The following is a 6,000-nucleotide window of genomic DNA, read 5'->3' as shown; positions in this document are numbered from 1 at the left end:
GAATCCAGTCGTCTGGGTGATACACCTGAAAGTATCTTTTGTACTTCTCTATAAGGGCAAAATCTCGTATCTCATGGAAGCTCTTTTGAGGAATTTTTGGTCTATAGCAGTGGAACCTCTGACGGATATTAATAGTGGAAAGCATCCTAATATTTTGAACATATCGTACAAAGTTTGACATATTTTGGCATACGTTCAAATGAAAATCATATGAAAAATAGGAATTGTGGTCCATTCCCGTTTCGTCTGTATGTTACACACTGTATTAGAACTATGCAAAAATTTAACATATAGCTAAAACTTTTGGCCACGCTAATCTTGAGTTTATTTCATTACGAGTTACGGTTACAACATTGTTCCATTCACATAATTAGGTGGCCATTTTCCAGGAGCACATTTCTCTTCGATACACTGCGTAATTCCGCGATGATGTTATATTTAGAGATGATGGAGAAGGGTAAATATATCGATCTAAGGTAAAGGACACTGGTCCGAAACGATTGAGTGGAAAGTTATATGTATATGAGTAAATCGTTCTGATACCTCTGATGTGGACGTGTTCTATTGCAAACTCATAGCTCTTGAGGCATGCATTTTAGTGCCCGCGTTTACTGGGCATTTATTTCGTGTTTTGGTCCATTCTACATCCTCCTTAAATATAGAAAGCAAAGAGCTTGCTCCAGAGGTTCACTGTTGGAGGTATCAGAACGATTTTCGCCTATGACATTAGACTCGGTCGTTTCCGGACCAAGGATCCTTCTCTTACCTCCAACTGATACATTTTTGACCCTTGAAAGTTTGCAACCTCATCACCGAATCACCCAGGATAACAGCATCCACCCCCTTAGTGGCTTACGTTTATTGTCCCTCTACTCATAAATGTTTACGTTTCCGTGCCGGCTGAAGTGGCCGTGCGGTTCTAGGCGCTGCTGTCCGGAACCGCGAGACCGCTCCGGTCGCGGGTTCGAATCCTGCCTCGAGCATGGATGTGTGTGATGTCCTTAGGTTAGTTAGGTTTAAGTAGTTCTATGTTCTAGGGGACTAATGACCTCAGAAGTTGAGTCCCATAGTGCTCAGAGCCATTTGAACCATTTTTATACGTTTCCTTACGTTATTTAACGGCTTTTGCGCTCAGCTTGTTGTTTGCCGCAACAAAGAACTTGGTGTTTCGACAATGGTAGCGCGATCGCCCTGCTTCTCTCTGCGACAGCCGCCTTCCAGTGCGCACAGGTCACGTCTCGCCCGCGACATGTCTTTACCTCGCCGCCGCCAGGCGCCCGCGCCGCGCCACCTGTGTGTGGACTGCGCCTATTGCACCGAGATGCATTTTCCAATGTGTGATAGTCAGTGCATCGTGCAGGTCAGGATTTGCCACATGGCTGAGATTTCCTCGTCTACACAAAGGCGAAGGTGGGTTATATACCTGTCTCTCTCTCTTCTCCTCCTTGCGTTACGGCCTCTGTAGGACCACGGGTAGCCCCTTCGTGGACTGCATTTTCCTCTTCTCCTCCCGGAACCTCTTCATTCTTTCTCTTCTTCTCTCCCGCTCTTCTTCCGAGACCTTCAGTTTCCGTTTCTCCTGGCGGCTCCTCTGGTGACATTCTAATCTTTTCCTGTATTATTCTCTGTCTTTGATCTCCGGCATATTTGTCGCTGTGTATTTGTTCCTCCAATTTTCCTTTCCTTCGACCTTGATCCCCAATTCCAACCAGTCCTTCCGAAGTTCAACAACCCACTTGGTTCCTGTCTTCTCCTTGTCCTCCATGTTGTTTCCCACACTCTCTTCGTCATTCTGTCCATACTCATCCTAACTACATGCCCAGCAAACCTTGCCCTTTTGAGTCTGATTTCCCCGGATATTGTTCTCATGTTCCGGCACAATTCTTCCGTAGGTCTTCGCATCCACCTCTCTCCACCTCTTTTGGGACCTAGTATTTTCTCAGTATTTTTCTCTCTTCTTTCTCTAGTAGTTCTGCCCCATTTCTTCCTAGTGTCATCGTCTCAGCAGCATATAATACTGCATTCCTCACTGTTGCCTTGTAGTGGCTTATCTTTGCCTCTGTGGCTATATTCTTTTTATTGTATATCTCTCTCGTCATATACCTGTGTATATATTTGAACACGCTGGTTTTGTAGAGTAGCATGAAATATTCAGTCAGTGTTTTCTGTTCAGTTTCAAAGCAAATTACTACTCTGCGCACTTCCCGGCCGTATCATGCTGAAAATGAAGAATGAGCGTAGTTCGATGAGTGCGCGTTTTGAAACATGAATGATCGTTGTTTTTGTTTGTAACTACGACTGTTCGAAGTGTGTGACGAAGGTGACAGCGCAAGTTTTATTTGTTGACAAATTATGATCGATTTCGGGCGTCGTTTTTTATTCCGAATTGTGAACACACCCCATAGTGGCCTTGTATGGGGCTGAAATCGGTCGTGGTTTGTCAAGAAGTAAATCAATCGCAACTGAGCTTGTCGTGGTTATCGGTAGTACTTTACCTGCAATATAACTTGGCACTTTTCGTAGCGATGTTGGGAGCGGACGTATCAGTGATGGCGGATAGAACTAACTTTTTTCAGCAATATTTTCCTCAGTACTAATATGTACTACTGTATTATTTTCCAATTAGTACCAAAAATTTTTGTGATTTTATGGCAAGGTGATTTGAGTTTCGACTGCGTAAAATTTTGTAAACGATCGTTTTCTCCGTTTGTCATACCTGTTCCGTGAAAACACAAATCTGTGTAGTAGTTGTGGGACGTAGGAATAGCATGCATCGCCGGCCGCGGTGGCCGAGCGTTTCTGGGCGCTTCAGTCCGGAACCGCGCGACTGCTACGGTCGCAGGTTCGAATCCTGCCTCGGGCATGGATGTGTGTGATGTCCTTAGGTTGGTTAGCTTTAAGTAGTTGTAAGTCTAGGGGACTGATGATCTCAGATGTTAAGTCCCATAGTGCTCAGAACCATTTGAACCATTTTTTGATAGCATGCATCCGCTCCCAGCATCACGAAGCTACATTGCGTCTGTAATAATCTTGAGCTGTGGATCAGCTTGCCACCTCCCACCACAGAGAAGCGTTATAGTTCGGAGCATGTCCATGTGAGAATTGTCTATGCGCTTTAAGGTGCTTGTGTGGCCAAATAAAACTAACGGACAACGATGGTGCTCATACACTGTTCTTGCATACCATGACGGAAGTCGCAGGCGACGTTAAAAAGGGGCTTAGCGACATTGGAAGAAGTAAGAAGTGATGGTAACTTTCGAAGTAGTGGACTGTAATTACTCTGTCGTTTCGTTGTCAGTCATATGGTGAACAGGGCAGCACTCGGTGGTGTGGAGGGGGGGAGGGGAGGAGGAGAAGGAACCATGCCACCGCCCAGGGCGGCAGGTTTTGGGGGGCGACAAAATCTTAAAATTTAAAAATATTTGTGTGGCTTCAGAAGAGTGAATTAAACGAGACAATGAAAGTTTTATAGTGATGTTCAAATGTGTGTGAAATCTTATGGGACTTGACTGCTAAGGTCATCAGTCCCTAAACTTACACACTACTTAACCTAAATTATCCTGAGGACAAACACACACACCCATGCCCGAGGGAGGATTCTAACCTCCGCCGGGATCAGCCGCACAGTTTTATAGTGATAAAGAAGTACGAGAACAAGCTGTAAATTCAAATTATCCATAAATTTTTTTGTCTTACTGGAAATTGTTAGCGGTGTGTTGAAACAAAGCAAGCGCTATAGTTGACCGCTCTGGTTGCGTCTTTCAAAATAGCAAAGATTGCTACCGGCAGCATTGGCAACTTGTTTCTACCATGCACCTGCGTCAAGTTAGAAGCACCCTCTGAAGCGAACAACTTCATAATAAAGATAAATGTCAGCATATGATGACCTAACAATTCCTTAAATACCTGTGGGATTATCGCTTAGAAAAATATTTTGTAATGCATAGAAAAAAATAACTATGCAGTGCCCATCACATTCCACAGTCTTCTAAATCCAGACGTTGTGATTAAGGGGCGTTTACACGTGGAAAGATAAATGTCAGCTTCCCGTTAATACTACCTCTCAATTGAATCTGCCATTAATACCATTTACATTGCTCTTCTTCTTCTTCTTCTTCTTCTTCTTCTTCTCCTCACGGTCTTCAGTTTTTTCCTGTTTAGTCACTAACTTCTTTTAAGTTTTCCCTCATTCCCTTTTTTCTCGTTGTTGAAACTATAATCAGTAGATGTTAATATTTAAGATAACACGGAACACATGTAAAACCATATTTTGGGGCTGAGGCAACTAAAACGCAGGGACTGTTTATTCAATTTCATCCTACTTGACAGTTTGCGTTCTATAACTTTACTTAGCATATAACTCTTACCTTTCGCTATAAAATGGAGATACTTACAGAACTGCTTGTTTTCAGCCATAAATTATGGCCGTGTCAATTCAGACAGCACGCCTTCTCGACATTCGACCACATCCGTTTTTCCTTTATGCATTAGGGACGCACTAAATACGCACTGGCGATTTGTAGACTTTAAACAACAAATAAAGCCTTTACATGTAAGTCACTCGTTGTCCTGCGACCTCCAACGTTGTACGGTACCTGTGCTGATTAGCCGGCCGTAGCGGACGAGCGGTTCTAGGCGCAACAGTCTGGAACCGCGCGACCTCTACGGTCGCAGGTTCGAATCCTGCCCCGGGCATGGATGTATGTGATGTCCTTAGGTTAGGTTTAAGTAGTTCTAAGTTCTAGGGGACTGATGGCCTCAGAAGTTAAGTCCCACAACCCTCAGAGCCATTTGAACGTGTGCTGGTTACTAAGGGACGTGCGGTTTGGGCGCCGTGTCACGGATTGCGCGGCCCCTCCCGCCGGAGGTTCGAACCTCCCTTGGGCGTGGGTGTGTGTTCTGTTATTAGCGTAAGTTAGTTTAAGCAGTGTGTAAGTCTGGGGACCAATGACCTCAGAAGTTTAGTCCCTTCGGACTTCACACACATTTGAACATTTGGTTACTAAGGGTCTTGCAGAGCACGCTCCCGTTACCCAGGAAATTAGAAAAAAGTGAACAGATTTTAGTCATATTCTCCGCGAGGGTCATAACTTAATTTTGGTTGCGTAATTAATTTTAGAGTAATGGCTCAAAATGTATTACACTGTTAACGTTCAATGCTGTTTCACTGATCAGTGCCCCATATCCAATCTGATTCTGACCTTAAAGACATATCCACGTCAAGAAGACGTATGAGTAAGTGTGATATGTAAAAATAAGACGTCGTGGATGAAAGACAAAGTAAAAAAGATTGATTAGTCTGAAAATGCAAGGAGATCTTGGCGGGGGGGGGGGGGGGAGGGGTTGGAGGAGGGGCAGTTGAAAATATAGCACTAGCCGGCAAAATCTCTGGAGCCAATCCTGATGCTGAATGAGGCATATTCCGTAATTTCGAAAAATTTTCTTAAGCGGCTCCTAGATGATCAAATTATTGCTCTGTATGCCTGAATGTGCAATAATATTGAACGTATGTGGGTTAGGTTGAGAAGTTGTGCAATAATAGTGGTCAAATAAAAACTTTTGAAATATATTGCTCTACCACCCGTGGAAAATATTGACAATATCCGTGCTAGGAGCCCGCGTCTTTGAGCTTCTTTTTGCTCTCTAATGTGTTTATCTAGTAAAGTGATTTCTGAACAAGAAGAAAGAGGAATTTGCGGACAACGAAATGTACAAATAAATACCAGCGTTATGGGAATATAAAAACCGCAGGATTAAGAATGATTCTTATGAGTTGTTGCTCATTAAACACGGAGAGATCTATGTTTGAAAAATAGACGTCGCCAGCGATCCATTGCTAGCTCGTGAGGGGGTTCCCTTAATGGCATTATTTCTACCAATATGGATGGCGGGAAACATATGAGATCTTAAAAGAGGGCGAGTATTCTTGTGGATGTTGCGACAGATACTGGACAGCTGTACGCTAACCATCTTTATATTGTCCTGTTGAAACGGGAGAGA

The sequence above is a fragment of the Schistocerca piceifrons genome, chromosome 6, assembly GCF_021461385.2.
Source record: "Schistocerca piceifrons isolate TAMUIC-IGC-003096 chromosome 6, iqSchPice1.1, whole genome shotgun sequence".
Taxonomy (NCBI): domain Eukaryota; kingdom Metazoa; phylum Arthropoda; class Insecta; order Orthoptera; family Acrididae; genus Schistocerca; species Schistocerca piceifrons.
The sequence above is the reverse complement of the archived record's forward strand: the minus strand, read 5'-3'. Positions refer to the sequence as shown.